This window comes from Fulmarus glacialis, unplaced genomic scaffold (genome assembly GCF_000690835.1).
Source record: "Fulmarus glacialis isolate BGI_N327 unplaced genomic scaffold, ASM69083v1 scaffold809, whole genome shotgun sequence".
Taxonomy (NCBI): Eukaryota; Metazoa; Chordata; class Aves; order Procellariiformes; family Procellariidae; genus Fulmarus; species Fulmarus glacialis.
In genome coordinates this window covers 43,225-58,506 of record NW_009233632.1, presented here as the reverse complement: position 1 = coordinate 58,506, position 15,282 = coordinate 43,225, and positions in this window count along the sequence as shown.

Below are 15,282 nucleotides of genomic sequence, written 5' to 3'. Positions count from 1 at the left end.
GGATGGAGATTTACAGATGACTAAAGCCAATCATCTTGCGAACCTCTAAATGGTGGTCCGGAGTGAGACCCTTTGAGCTCTCCTGGACCGCAGCGGGCTGTGCCCGGCATCTCCCTCTGGGTGGGATGCCTCTCAGACATGACCTCTCGGGTCTGCGATATTCGGAGGACCGTCGCCAAAAGCTGATGATGGGACCTGGGCTGAAATCCTTCACTCCTCGAGGCTCAGTCCATTGAGAAAAAATGCCTAGACATATGATGTGAATATTTCTTCACTGAACTCGAGGGGAATTTTTAACAGGTACCTTCTGTACATTTATATATATATTTCTGTCTGTGTGTGTGTGAACTAATAGTAAGCATAATTTGCAATTAAGTCGTGATTGTAGTAGTCTCTCTAACTTACTTTGTAAATGTTAAATGATTAAGTGCTGCTGAAGTATTGTGATCCACCTTAAAACTGTGAATGAACCTTAATCTGCTGCTAAAGGCATATAATCCCTTACCCTTTTCATATTAGATACAAACCGTTGTCCAAGTCTGAGACTAGGGGTAGATCCAGCCGCACCTAGACTCCTCTCTGAGAAGGATTTTGGAAAGCAAGGGGGTCTACTCTGAACCTCATGACTCAACGGGAGGGTCTCCTTACCCTTTTCGTATTAAACATAAACCGTGGACCGAGTGTGAGACTAGGGGTAGATCCAGCCGGGTCTACCCTGAACCTTGTGACTCAACGGGAAGGTCTCTCTTACCCTTTTCATCCTCGGTCTCTGTACAAATCATTCTAGCTCAATTATAACATGATTTTCCTTTGTATACTTCATCTATGTAGTAAATGATAAAGTGAACCTTGCCATCGAACTCTCTTTAAGTCGCGCTTTTATAAATCTCTATTAAAATCACTTTCTGCTAATATCTTTGACGGTGATTCTTCAAGCGGCCTCTAATCCGCTCATTCGCGACAGCGATGCCCCCGTTGCAGTGGGTATGTGCTCTTTGTGCCCCAGATTCCTCCCCACTGCAGTGCCCCCAGCTGCCTCCCCCTCTCCGGCAGGACAGCATCACCTTGGCTCGGTCGGGACGCTGCCCGGCCCCACGCTCACCTCCGGACACTGGGTAACAGCTAAATTCTGCCTGTCCTTCCCTCAGTGGGGGACTAACCTGCCTCTCTCTCTTTGTTCCTTCTTGGCAAAACTGTAAGGAATCCGACTGTCAAATGTGATTGAAAATGGCCGGTGAGTTCAGAGGTTGGGAGAAACACAGTGCGATTCCCTCAAAAACAAATCCAATGAAAAGGTGGGATATTTTCCTTAACAAAATGATAGCGAGGGATCGGACATGCCTAAACACCAGCTTCACTGCTGAGTCTATCTACCCAGTACTTTTTTTTACATAAACAACTCAGTTTTTTATTGTGCTGAGCATCGAACATGAGCTTTGAAAAAGATGCCGATAATGGTACGAATTCACACCAGTAGCACGCAAATCTGCTAAAAAGAAAACCGGATTGATGGAGAGGAATGAAAGCAGACTTTGTTACATTCCCAGTTTGCAAAAGACTGGGTATGCAACAGACTGCCTGGGTAGGTAGATAGAGGGCTAGAAAGACAGGGAAGCCTGCAGGGTTAGGGCCAGAAGGTTGTACTGCTAAGCAGATAGCCATTTAGTTTCCCTCTGTTTAGGGCGACGGTCCTAGTTAGAACATCACCTGCACAACATATGCCGTTGTGATTTTTCGTTGTCTTCTAACTTAGACAATATCTTGCATATGTGCAAGTGAGCATAAGAAGCAGCTGTCTGGCTTTATAACCACTTCAAACTCCCTGTGCAGAAGAGATCGCTGCTCTTCGCTACCTCCAGAGCGTGTCCTCCCTGCTGAGAGAGGCCCTCAGCTGGCACAGATACCTCTGCTCGGGCAGCTTCACTAACTCGTCTGATCAAAGGAAGCCAAAGAGTGAGTGGTAAACACTTCCCCACCGGTGGTCTGCAGATCCTCAGGGAGTTGCGTGTGGTGCTTCAGAGACGCATGGAGGGCAATTAAGAAAACTCAGCCTTTAAAAGGCATAATATATTGGTGCTTACTCCAGTTGGAAAAAAATTTAGGTGTTTATCAATCAAAACAAGCCGAAAAATCTTTTTTGCCGAGACAGCATAGCTTAGGAGTGTCCATTCTGTCTGACCTTATGAGCCACATCTCCAAATCCTCTTGTGGACAGGACTCACCAGGTGCAGAACCTGCCCCATGGAGGTCTGTGGGCAGGTGGGGCTGATGGACACAGCGAGGGCAGGGGACCAGCAACTGTCCCAGGCTGACCCTCTCCCTTCCCCAGCCCCACACCATACCACTGCTGCAGGAGCTTCAGCTAAAAAGGCAGAGGCACCCTCCTGCTGGTATCACGAAGGATTCCAAATCTACGTGATGTTCCTCACGGCGCAGGTGGGACCCCACAGCAACTCACCGTTCCTGTCCCACAGAGCTCACAAACGGCTTCGCAGCAGCCACCAAGATGGATGGGCTGGGGAAGCGCGGGCAAACGCACCAGCGCCAAAGCTATATGTTCGGTGAGGCTAATGCAGAGGAGGAGCGACAATTCCTGTTGTCATGTGGTAAGTGGATGAAGCCACCAGGAGTTGTCTTTATTTAAGGCCATGGAAGAAAAGGTTGTTCAAAAAGTATTGAAAGTAGGTGAGGGGGATGACTTTGTGAAGCGCCTCAGGAAAGCTGTGAAGAGTGGCAGGAGGGGAAAATTCCAAGAGGTTCGCGGAGAAGCAGATGCTCAGGATGCTGAAATTGGTACGTAGGGCATGGAGGATGCGCGGAGGGTAGCAGGCGAAGTGGGGAAGAGCTGGAATTATGCAGGGCAGGAAGGCAAGGACAAGGAGCTTGAACGAGATGCAGTAGAGAAAGGGGGAGCGAGTGAGTGATTGAAAAAAGCTGGGCTGATCTCGGCAAAGACAGAAAGGGATTTCAACAGCTGTGTTCTGCCTGGGTGGCAGGGAGGGCAGAGAAAAGGAAGTTTTATTTAATAACTTAATTTAATATTTAATAAGCAAATAATTAGCCTGGATTTTTAGCAGTGCAATTTGAAAGGCAGAATTTAGTCCTTTACTTTCGCCCCGCACACAGACTTTGTTTGATTCCTGCCATTGCTGGAAAGAGCGCTGGCATTTTATTCAGCTTTGCTTTCATTTGTATTGAATTTTTCTTCCTCAGCCACACGCATAGTAAATGTTTTCATTTCATCCTGGCTCAGAAATGCTCAGGACCCACTCTGATCTCTTTACTCCAGCTCTGCGTCGCTGCAAATCCCTCTGTAACTTTGCAGTTCCCTCAAATTTTCTGCAGATGTAAATGCAAGAAGCGTCAAGCCGTGTATTTGGATCAGGAGGACTGACTGCCTCTTGATAGAAGCATAATGAAACCATCAAGAGTTTTCATTCAATTAGACTTTTTTCCCTCTGGCAAATGATTATAACACATTTATAGCGTAATGGGCAATTACTTTATACTCCTTGTCTGTTGACATCTTATTAAGTCTACATTTTCTGTCCTTAACAAAGAGATCAGATATAATTGTTAGGAACTACAAGGAATACATAAGAAACCAGAATACATTTAAGCAGAATGAATATGTATCTGTTCGTGAGATGCATGATACACAGTGGCAGATTTCTCCACTCCTTTCTGCTCTGGGGAAATCTCAATTACATATTCTTTTATTTCTTCATACGTTAACTTTTCCTCTGGTGTCAAGAATGATCTTTGTGCTGAGTGGGTGTGGATTGTACAATGAATTCTGTGCTTGTGAGTGTGAGACTGAGAGATGCGATGAAGGCTGCAGAGGAAAGTTTTGCCCCCGGAGGCTTTGAAGATCTCTGTGTCGCTCGGATTTTTTAAACCTGTAGCAGGGAGGCAGGGAAGGCAGGGCAGGGGCAAGAACTGATGGGGTCAGCTCCGTTGTGAAGCGCAGTGGGTAGTTCTAATGATGCTGATGTTTTCTTTAGCTCAATAACGTTTCTCATCCAGCCTCTGAAGAACGTGAACCTTCCTGTCGTGCTCTACCACCTTGGGATGTCCCGGTGTCAGGCAACGGGCAGATGTGTTCAGCACGAGTGGGTATCGATGGGAGCTGTGCGTACATATCCCTGAGAGCAGAACATAGCCTTTGGATCGAGCTACTTCGCAAAATTCTTACACGAGGATTTTAACAGTAGAAATCCGGGAGATCATTGCTTTGAGCAGCAGTCTGCAGAATCCACTCTGGTCACACACAAGCTACCACCGATCTGGGACTCACCCGTCTCAGCAACAGACTGGCGATCTCACACACATGGCAATAATTCCCCTTTGAGTAACCCCGCTCACCCTGCCGCAGTGCCCAAAAGTCTTGGGGGGGCTGTTAGGCGGTGGGCTGGGAAGATCTCACAGCTGCACTGTCCGTGTTTGCGTCACCCTTGCTGAATTACTCTGCTCCGAGATGTATTACACCGGTAAGACATGAGGCCACCGGTTGTGGCAAACCGTGTGAACTTGTGTGGGACATGTACGGGCCTTCGCAAACTGTAGATCATCAGTGAGGTTAGCAAACACCTAACTGCTTCTCTCCTGGTCCTCGTTGGTGTTCCAGCTCATGCATCACAGCTCCTAATAACTGCAGCGTGGCTGGCTCTTTACTGGTAGATTGAAGGGCAGCAAACAGTAGGTAGAAAGACGTTTTTCACCCGCTTGGTTTTATGCTCTCTCACTATCCCCTGTGGTTACATACCCGCGACTGACAGGATAAGGAACGCCGCATCCTGACACAGTTGCCTGGGAATCCTGAGCACACGCCAGTAATTCCTACCTGGCCGCTTCAACGGGATGGGTTTACAGCTCAGGAATCATCTTACAAAGAAGAGGTTTAAGAAACAGTGACGGTCACACAGAAAGAGGCGTTACTCAGATCCTCTATCCAGAGTGGCGGGGGAGTGGGACAGAGCTTGGTCTGCGACAACTTCCATGGCAGCAGAGCCCAGGTCAGGGCTGTGGGACGTCGGAAGGAGGCGATGAAATCAGCAAGTCAGACAAAATCACTTCACCTGCAAGTCCAAAAGCCACAAACAAAGACTTTGAGCACCCAAGCCCTCACTCTTCTCGACCTGCCTCGTACACCTCCCTTGGAGCTTGGGGAAGGGTCACCCGCCATGGGCAGGGGCACGCTTCTCGTGTTCGGTCTTCAGCATTTTAGTTCTAGTGCCCTCATCCAAAGCGCTTCTCTGTTAGCTCTTTGCTGTTAATTCTGACCATTTGCAGGAGACTGAAAGGATTTTTTTTTTCACCCTTAATGCCACATTTGGGTTGCTTTTCTGCGGCCTCTTCTGAAACACCCACATGTGGATGGATTTTCATGTGAGTTAAGTTGGTGCTTCTGCTGATCCCGGGACACCTCTCAATTAGCGGGTGATTTATCACGAAGTCGGGGTTAACTTGATGACAGGCTTGGGGTCAAGAAGGATTTTGTGCCATAGATCAGACAGACATGTGCCATTGGTTTAGGGCTACAATTTTTTGCATTTACCCATAGCACAGGGTAAAATCTTCTCCCCAGTGTACCCAAGTTCTCACTGACACACAATAAAGGTGTTAAACACACTGAAGGTGTTAATTTAACACACTGGAGGTGTTAAATTTGCTACTGATGTCAGAGTGCTGTGTGCCAAATGATGGCACGTGGGGACTGGCGCGTGTGCTGTGCTGTGGGTCTCTCTCAGATATCTGTCACCAAACTGTTGGTGATGCCAGGGGTGGACTTTGGTGAAATGGGGGGCCCTTTCCAAGCCTTTGTCCCCATATATCTATGCATTCCTCTAGAGAATAAGAATGCAAACATCTGTGCTTCTGCCTACTGTTGGCTCTTGTTTCTTCCTCCAATAAATTCAAGCATTACTTTTTTTCCCACTCTATCTAAATGATCCATTTTGCACCCATTTGTCATGGATTTCTTTTCTAAGGCAATTATCTGGGTTTTCTTAAATCAAATACCAGTATACATTTTGTTTTCAGAGTAAATATGAATTTCATTATACTTTGATTATTGTTTAATAGCACTGGGGACACGACGTTTAGAGGCAGCCTGAATTTTGATTCAAAATGTCAGGTCTTTTTCTGAATAGCTCCTTCAACTGGAGACCTTCCCCATCAGCTCTTTCATAAAGAGAAAGGGGACAAATGGGAAGATAAACTAACTAGGAAAGAAAGAGATATTCCTTCCCTTGACCTAGAAGCCTGGCAGGACTCTTTTTCAATGCAGTGTATTATGTAGTGGTTTTCACTATTATATTTAGCATATATTTAGCAACTGCCGTTCACCGATCTGCAAAGGGAATAGGGTGGAGAAAGATGGAATTCAAGGGAGGAAAGAAACACAGGAGATGTTTTGTCTCTGCTTTTATATTGCAAACATTGCGCTGGAATATACGCAAGAATATATCTCCATTGTAGCGTGGGACTCCGTAGCTTTTAATACCTTTGGCATCTCTCCGTTAATATACTTCCTGGTGAAATTTCTGAACAAAAAACCCACTTCAAACTGCTGTCAAGACCAATCAAAAAGCAGCTCTAATTACAAGCAAAGGTAAAAAACCGTACCAAATTGTAATGAGGAATGCAGGGACCTACTGGAGAACATATACCAAAACTGCCCTCATCCTCCAGCTAGAGAATACATACTGAGAAAGACTTTGCCCAGGAGCTGGATTTTGAGCATCTTTTAGGCACGTTATTTTTGCTGGGTTCCTACTTAGCATGCAGTACGTATACTGGCTTACAAATAACTTTCACTAATAAATTCTGGCGTCTTGAGTGCTTGGTACCTGGTAGTGTTTAGATTCTCTATTTTAAAGACCTGCCGGGGGAAAGTACCTATGAATGTCCATGTGTCATTATGTACTCGGAGCACTCTTTGTTTCCTTGCCATTATCCAGCCTGCAGATAAATCACTCCTGCATATGGGCACTGTGCAAGCATTATAGATGGAGAGGGTCTTGTGCAGAGTCACAGAAATGCCGCGCTACTCTTTCTGAGTCTGCTCGAGTATCTTCACACCATCCAGTTCAGAGCTGACTGTCTACGACAATGCGACCCGCATGAAGTAGGCTAATTGTGAGCAGACCTGGCCACGCTCCTTAGTGCAGAGCCTGTGCTTGCACAGCTCCCACTTCATCCTGCTGAGGGTTCCTAGATGTGTCCACAATGTACGTTATAATGAGTAACGCTTCAAGCTGGGATTTGCAAAACAGCAAAGAGGATCTGGTTACTCACCCGTTAGTTTTAAAATATTACAGACAGACCATGAAGACAGAACTTGGTTCTAATGAAGAATATGAGAGTAAATGACCTGCTTCAGGCATCATGTCTCTGGGCCTCCATAAAGACAAAAGAAGATGACAAGGGAGCTCTGATTCCAGAGGGCAAAATAAAACCCTGAATCTCAGCACCATGATAAGCAACAGGAGGATATTCACATCTGAAAGGCATGGTAAAGCCACATTAGATAGGAAGAAAAAAGAAAAGGGTATGAAGGTAATTGGAAGATCTTAGGCTTGTAGCTGATGCAGGTCTATGAAACAGTCTGCCTGAATAAAGACACAAGCCAAGAGGAAATAAAGCCAAGGGAAGAGATAATTTTCAGTGTACAATGTATTTAATTAATGCACGGTAAGAGTGGCATCTCACAGCATGTCTTACTTCCTTTATGTGTTCAGGTATTTGACATTATTTTTTAATTTTATTGCAATGTCTTTTTTTCAGCTCCCATCTAGTCAAAGGCAGTTCATTGTGAATATTGAGTATTTGGTATCAGAGAATTACTCACTGGATTAAACTGAACGTACAGTGAATGTTTAATCATCAGTCATCATCCTTTACCATCAGTCCTGACCTGTCGGAGTCCCTCTGCAATTGCAGCATTAATTCCTACGCAAGAGAATTTGAGAATACAGTTTCTGGGCACAGAGGAACTGGTACAGGGACATAGGCACGGCCTGAGACCAAACACAGGAGTCGGCCCTCAACCAAACAAACTCAGAGCGGGGCTGAAGTAGAGCCGCTCCAAATTTCTGGTGTCTCTTCAGTGTAGTCAGCACTGCACGTATCACAGCAGGTGAACGTTTCTGTGAAAGTATCCATGAACAGAATAAACCAAGTGCTTACCAGGTACCTACTACGGACTCACTCTCCATTCCTGCAGTGTTCCACCACAGACTGGAGAACAGAAGCCTCCAGGTGAGCCTACATCACACACCTCCTGTCTTCAAGGGCTCGTACTGACATCGTTTCTTCAGGGACATTTTTTGTTTATATTACAATGAAAGCCCAACTCATTTACAAGGTGTTTAGTCTCTTTTAAAGGCTTTTAGAAGCAAGGTGTGTGGCTTAAGTTAATTCTGTCCTTGGCTCTGTAGTAATCCCAGCAATGAGAACCGTTTCCTAAATTATCTACCAGCCATTGCAAGCTGAAGTGACTGAGAAGTCCGTAACACCTGGGTGTCACTTGGTAGATGCAGCATTCAGAGCCCAGTGACTGACAACCAACCTTTCAACAAAAAAATCCAAATTTATTTTTCTTCATCAAAGTGATTATTGATTGGCTTAAGGCAAAGCCGGTGCCTAACCATATGGGGATGTCTGTTATACGATTGGATTAGTATTTGCATCTAACTGCACTCCATCTCTATCTTTAGGATCAATAGAAGATGATAAAGAATGATTAGCCTTGCAGCTTCATTGTATGTTGTAATTCTTCAGCCATACAGCAAAAAAAATTGAGTAATCAGGAGATTTAGAAAAATGACTATTATCTCTAAAAAATGCCGTTCCATTGTTTCCTAAACTGAGGGAATATTTAGCAGCAATCAGCAACACAGAAATACCAACTGCAGATTCTTATTTAGTTCAACTTTCTGTTCCAGGAGGTGCCTCTACTGCCTAGAAGATGCAAAATCTTAAATGCTTTGGCTGTAACTTTGCCTGTAAAAATTGTCAGAGAATTAGCTCAAAGTAATTTCTTTCTTAAAGGATGGAGATGCACGGATTTCACTCAAAAACACAAATTCATGAAGACATAATAAAGTTTTCTCTATATTATTTCCCTTTATTCTGCTTTTAGAATATAGCACAGAGCTTTTCTTTCTGCTTTGAGATTATTGTGGAAAAATAGATTTTAGTGTAAAAGAACCCCCTACCTTCTAATACTAGAGACGGCTTGGGTTACTAATCCCTATTTCTAGGAGCAGATGCTGATTGTCCTATTAATCAAAGCAAATCATTAGGCATTAATTACACTTAGTAACAGAATAATTGCTTAGTTTACCTAAACTGTGGTAGGAATGTTTTTTTTCTTTCTGAGTAGGATAAGCTTATTTAAATTATGTCATGTGCACACTCACAAAACATAATGAAAGTAGATCAAAATCTGGTTTGTTTTGCACATGTATGAGGTGAACTGGAAATAATGTCAATGGGTTGACGTACGTAGTCTAAGAAATGATCAGTCTCAGAGATGTTCTGGCAGAAGGGAAGATTGTTGTGATATGGGAGGAAATAGTTGATAGATCTTGTATCTTAATTGGTGGAAGTGCTGGCAGTTGGGTTTTTTTCTGCTTCCCCCAGTTGAGATGTGAATGCTGAGTGATCAGCCCTTCCACTGATATTTAGAAAGATAGGTTGGTCAAATATACCCCCAGTGTTAGTGGAATATCTTCTCTGATCAAATAAAGCAGTAAATAAAGACACAGAGGTATGATCTAACAGCGCATTATCATCCTTAATGTATTCTATGTATAAAAGTTTATTTAACTTCATTTGATGAGAATGGGCGTATACATTCCACCTGGATTTTTAGGTAAAGAGGGGACCCTTTCTGTCAGGCTGGTGCTAGAAAGGCAGGCTGATGTGACCAGGATCGTGCCCGCGGTACCCACAGCAGTTCCAAATAGACGGGAGAGGTGACAGTTGTGCTCAGGAAGGTTAGGGCTCCAGCATGAATATACACCTTTGGTTAAACATCCAATTGAACCGTGTTGTGTTTTCCTGCCGATAGCTCTAGAAAGATCTTGTCTTTCCCTGGGAAAGAAAGACTATGTCCTTGGTGAATAAAAACCTCAAAAAATTTTCTCAACCAAAGCTCAGAATCGCTTTCACCAGGCTTCCACCTGAAGTTCTTGGAGCAAAAAGCTCAGCACAGCTTTGCTGTATTTATTACCAGTAGCCCATCCTATGAATGTTTCTGATGTTTCAGGTACGGAAAAATGTATCTTTCCGGTACTGTAACAAGACATGAGTCGTCTTTCCTTCTCATTCAAGAAAAAAAAGAAAAAGATGGAAGTAGAGAAGTTATTTTTTTGCAGCATGCCAGGAGATGCACCCAGCACTTCTCATGCCTTTGTAAAGATCCTTTCAGGCCTTTTTTAAACAACTGGCATTAAGAGAAAAAGTAGAATCCCCATGTAGTAAATACATTCTCAGAAATACATCCTAGGCATAGCAAGCCACTACTGGCAATAAGCATCTGTTGTCATAAATAAGGTAAAAATGCCCTAAACTGACAGGGATCTGCATTTCCCCAGCCAAGAATAACTGTTCCTCTGCAGCAAATACTCAGCCATGGTCAGAGGACACGGTTCCTCTCCTGGAGAGCAAATGGGAGCCGCACCCAGAGCAGACAGCTCAGAGCAAGCTTTATGCTGCCCTAAGGGCACATATACTTCTGACAAACCTCAGTTCTGGTAAGAAATCTAAATATTTCTCACAATGGTTTGCAAGATATGAAGAGAGTCAACATTAGCTGGAATATTTTGTTTTCCATCAACACTGAAAGGTTCTGGCCAGAGTCACAGAACTTAGTTTTCAGATTGTCATTTCAGCTTTTGTATTTTGTACACTGTAAAGAAATCTAGTTTTTAACTTCTTGAAATAAAAATGTTTCAACTGACCCCAGACATCCATAAACCATTTTCCTCGTGGAAAACTACTCCTCTCCTTCAACACAGAAGAAAGGTAGTATTTCACAATGCCAAAACCTGTCATATAACCTTCCATCTCCTGCACAGCTTTAATCACAGACTTAGGTGGCAGCAGTGGAGCCAGTGCCCTGGGTGCTCCCCGCCAGTGCTACATCCCCAGAGTTTTTCCCCTTAGAGTCAGTTTGAACAATCCGTGTAGACAGCATTGCAGCATGGCAGGTATCAATCACAGGGAGAGAAGATGTTTTCAGATGAGGCCTTAAACAGAAATATGAGAGGCATTTACAAAATCCCCCCCTGATGCTAGACACAGGAATCAATTTTGCAAATTATAATTTCATATATATATGAAGGAGTGGGAGAAGCTGCCGATGTATGAAAAGAGGGAACAGAAATGGAAAGAGGCAAAGTCAACGAGACAGGCTGGACGCACCAGTGGAGAAGCAGGGCGGTGGCGTATGGGTCTGTTTTCACCGGGTATTCTGGGATGAGTCGTGCTTATGTATCACTAAGATCATAACTCAGCTTTATCAGAATCATCACTGAACGTTCAGAGACTAAAACCTTTTTGTAAGAGGCACTCAGCTCACTCCCAGGAAGATTACTCATGCCCTGTTCAATTTGCAGTCTAAACAACCAAAAGATGCACCTTCACAACTGAAGCTAAGTAAAATTTACTAAGTTAGTTTTTTCCTCCACTTGGTCAGTCTAATTAAAGACACTATCTCTTCTTACAGACCTTGTAGCACACACAAATAATGATGATGATGACAATGCCATTATTAACATGTTAATTTTTACCATTGAGAACAGAGATACATGAAGACTAGTGACTCACCCAGTGACAGATCCAGCTCTCCAGAGGCTTAATTAAACAAATAAATTTGGAGCTTGGCCATTGACCTTAATCAAATAGGACTGGCTCCAGAAATTGTGACACTGCGTTTATAGTTGTTCTAATTAGAAATTTATTTAATGGCATTAATATGCAAGGATGTTAGTGGATTTACATTCATTCAGCAGTTTATTTAGACTCTGCACTAGTACCACACGTTCCGATATCCACATGTGCTTTGGGAAGTCAGAGGCTGAGACCTGAGGTGTGTGTGGAACCGGGACCGTGCCGCTCTTTGTTGGTGTGCATGCGCCTGTGCTTGCACATACTCAGTTTATGGAGATAATGTTCTTGCTGATCACGAAAACGTGAACAGCCAGGTCTGCCAGCCACAGAGTGTGTGAGTGGTACTTGTACCATGCTATAAGCATTGGCAAGAGGAACAAAGCTGAAAAGCAATGTGCGCTTTGTCCTTGCTCTACTTTCCAAGGCTCTGAGAAAGTATCAGGAATGTAACCAGACTCCGTTAACACTTGGCTTCTTATTAAACAGACTCGTCATATGAAACAAATTTGTCATATGATAAATAATGCCATTTTTGGATAACTCTGCCAGCAAACTCCTTTGTTGAAATCATCTGGTACCTCGAGCTGTCACAAGGAGACAGAGAAGGAAGTGAGCTCTGAGTTCAGGGGACTGGCTCCATCCATTGCAAAATCCCACCCCAGTGACGCAGGCATCGTCCATCCCTGATGCTCTGAGTGTCCTTGCATTCCTGACAGTGTATCCAAGAAGCTGGCCAGACACGAGTCCTGTTCTAGCAGTGTGCAAGCAGCTCAGATGCAGAAATCAATTTTAGCAGAGCCTGTCAGGCTGGAGCAGTGCCTAGATTAAGTGCAGCCCACTTCACAAACGAAGAGCGACCGCTTTGGCGTGTTCAGGTCAACACTGCAGAACAATAAGGCACATTGTAAGCAAACACCAAATGAAAAGACACTTTATGCCATGGCCAAACCAGGCCGGTGTGGCAGCATCGGGTGCCAGGGCTGGCACTTTGTACAACGGGGGAGTTACGTCAGTGGAAGCACAGAGGGACTTAGGCATTTCTGCATCGGGATTTCCAAATTTCTTTGGTACTGTTCATCTCAGAATCATTAAGGTTGGAAAAGACCTCTAACACCATCGAGTCCAACTCAGCAATGGTTTTACTAGCTATGTCTTTACTTCAGCATCTCCTCAGATCACTGCCCATCTAAGTTGATGTAATCAGCCATTGAGGTCCTAACAATAAGCTATAAAAGCAGTAAAAAAGCAGAGGTCCCTGCCTAGCAGTAGTTGGCCACGTCCTCAGAGTAGCGCCCAGCGCTCGCTGGAGCCAACGCACAGCAGGGAGGAGACGCTGAGGAGGTAAAGCATTTAGGTCAAAGAAAAGTGACTCAGCTGGAATTAACAGGACCCATTTTGGGATCTATTTTCCCACCCAGTGTTCCTTCTTCATGCTTCGTGATCCTGTTCTTTTTCTGATATCCTGCTTCTTGCTTATTTTCTGTTTTCCGGCTTGTCCTCCCCTGCTTCAACCTCTGTTTAAATGCCTCCCCTTACTTTGTTTGTAAGTGTCTCTTATTCTGCTCCAGATCTTATGACAAATGCAGTAACTAACATCACACCTGGCCAAGTGATACTCTCCGCATCTTTAGAGTTCACCAGCAGTGAGACCGGGAGGTTGCGTAAGTAGATTTAGTGAATCACATCTACTTCCCCAAAATTCATTTTCTCTCATGGGGGATAGAAAAAATTTAATTGGTGGCCTGAAACAGTGGCCCAAGCCTGGCTGTCTGCAGGTCCACTCTGGCTTCAGTCCCACTGTTGAGGGAGAGGAGGTGACGGCAGCATATGACCCCATGTTTTTCACAGTATCCTGTGCACATCTGTGACACTCTGTGTATAATGTAATACAAACAGAATCGCCAGGGATTAAGGTTTTGTTTCTGCTCCTACTAATAAAGGCCAAAATCCCCCTTGACTTTGCTGAAATGAAATCAGGCCTTAAATGACCCACCACTGACATTTGTAAGAATCTTGCCAAATGCAAGATGCCTTTGATACGATATGCAGCGCCATATGGATGGCCTTCTTTTCGCCTCCCACAACAGCTGCCAGAAGCTGTAATGCTGACTGTAGTAATGACAATAAAAATCACCCCAACTGAGATGGTATTTATTATAGGAAAAATAAGGCCAGCTTCCCAGGCCACCTACCTGGCGTACTGCTGTTGACTGCAGTATCTTTATGCTGACTGACACTGGCCTGTACGTGGACTACGGCTGCACCGCTGTCATGTAACAGGCTAAATGCTGGGCTACATACACCTGTGCCGCAGATCTACTTTACTCTGCTTGAATCCAGCTCTGAAAGCACTGGATCATGCAGACATTGATTAATCTTACCTATAGTCTTACTACAATCTGGGGGTAAGGAGGAATAAATGTGTTATGTCTCTGGCACTAATCGTCAGTCTGTCTTTTTTTCTCTTTCCCTCATCAGATTTGCTCTTTCATCATCTTTCTAGGCTGACATGCACTTGAAAGGACATTCAACACTTTGAAAGCTGCTGTTTTTCAGATTTTATAAATTTCTCCCAGCTTAAGTTCTTGATGACAATTCTGCTCGGAGCATGGCTTGTCAGTAACATTGATCTAGTGGAAATGGCCCAGTTTGAATTTGGTGCACGATGCCTTCCCGAGACATCCTAACAAAGCCCGGCCAATAAGAGGAATTCTGTTTTATTTCCAACTATCACATTTTCCAAACACTTAGTATTTCTTTTAAGGTTTTTTCCCCTCTGCAAATTCTATGAAACTAGTGGGAAATGTTTATTCTTTATTATTTTATTTGATATTTTCCTTTTAATGAGTCCTACAGGCTTGATGGAGCAGACTGACTGGTACTGAAAGGTCCTAAGCAACCTTAACTCCCGTTGGCTTCACTGGAAACCAAACGCGCTCAGCACTTGTGGGAAGCACTCACGTTTCATGATCCAGCCCATCATTGCCTGTCCAGTCTTTTTAAATTGTAAAACGTTTAAGCTTGGACTCTCTCTCATTGTGCATAACACAATGCAGCCCTAGATGAAGCTGTACCCCGTAGGCACTCCTGTAATATACGTAATTGCTACATAGGTCTCCCAGCTATTACTACAAAGTAATTCAGACACATGCTTGCTTTCACTGATGAAGGGAGAATAGGAAGGATTGCTCCCAAATCAACCTTTCGAGTCGTAACAGCAGCAATGTTTTCCCAACTAGGAATATTTACACAAAGTTTATCCAGTTCTCACATACAGTGAATAAGAAAGTCAACCTGTTTTTTTATTTAGGAGTAGCTGATTGCATAAAACTCAGTTTCGGTCCAATATTAAACAGTTCCTGAAATCTCAGCCATATTATC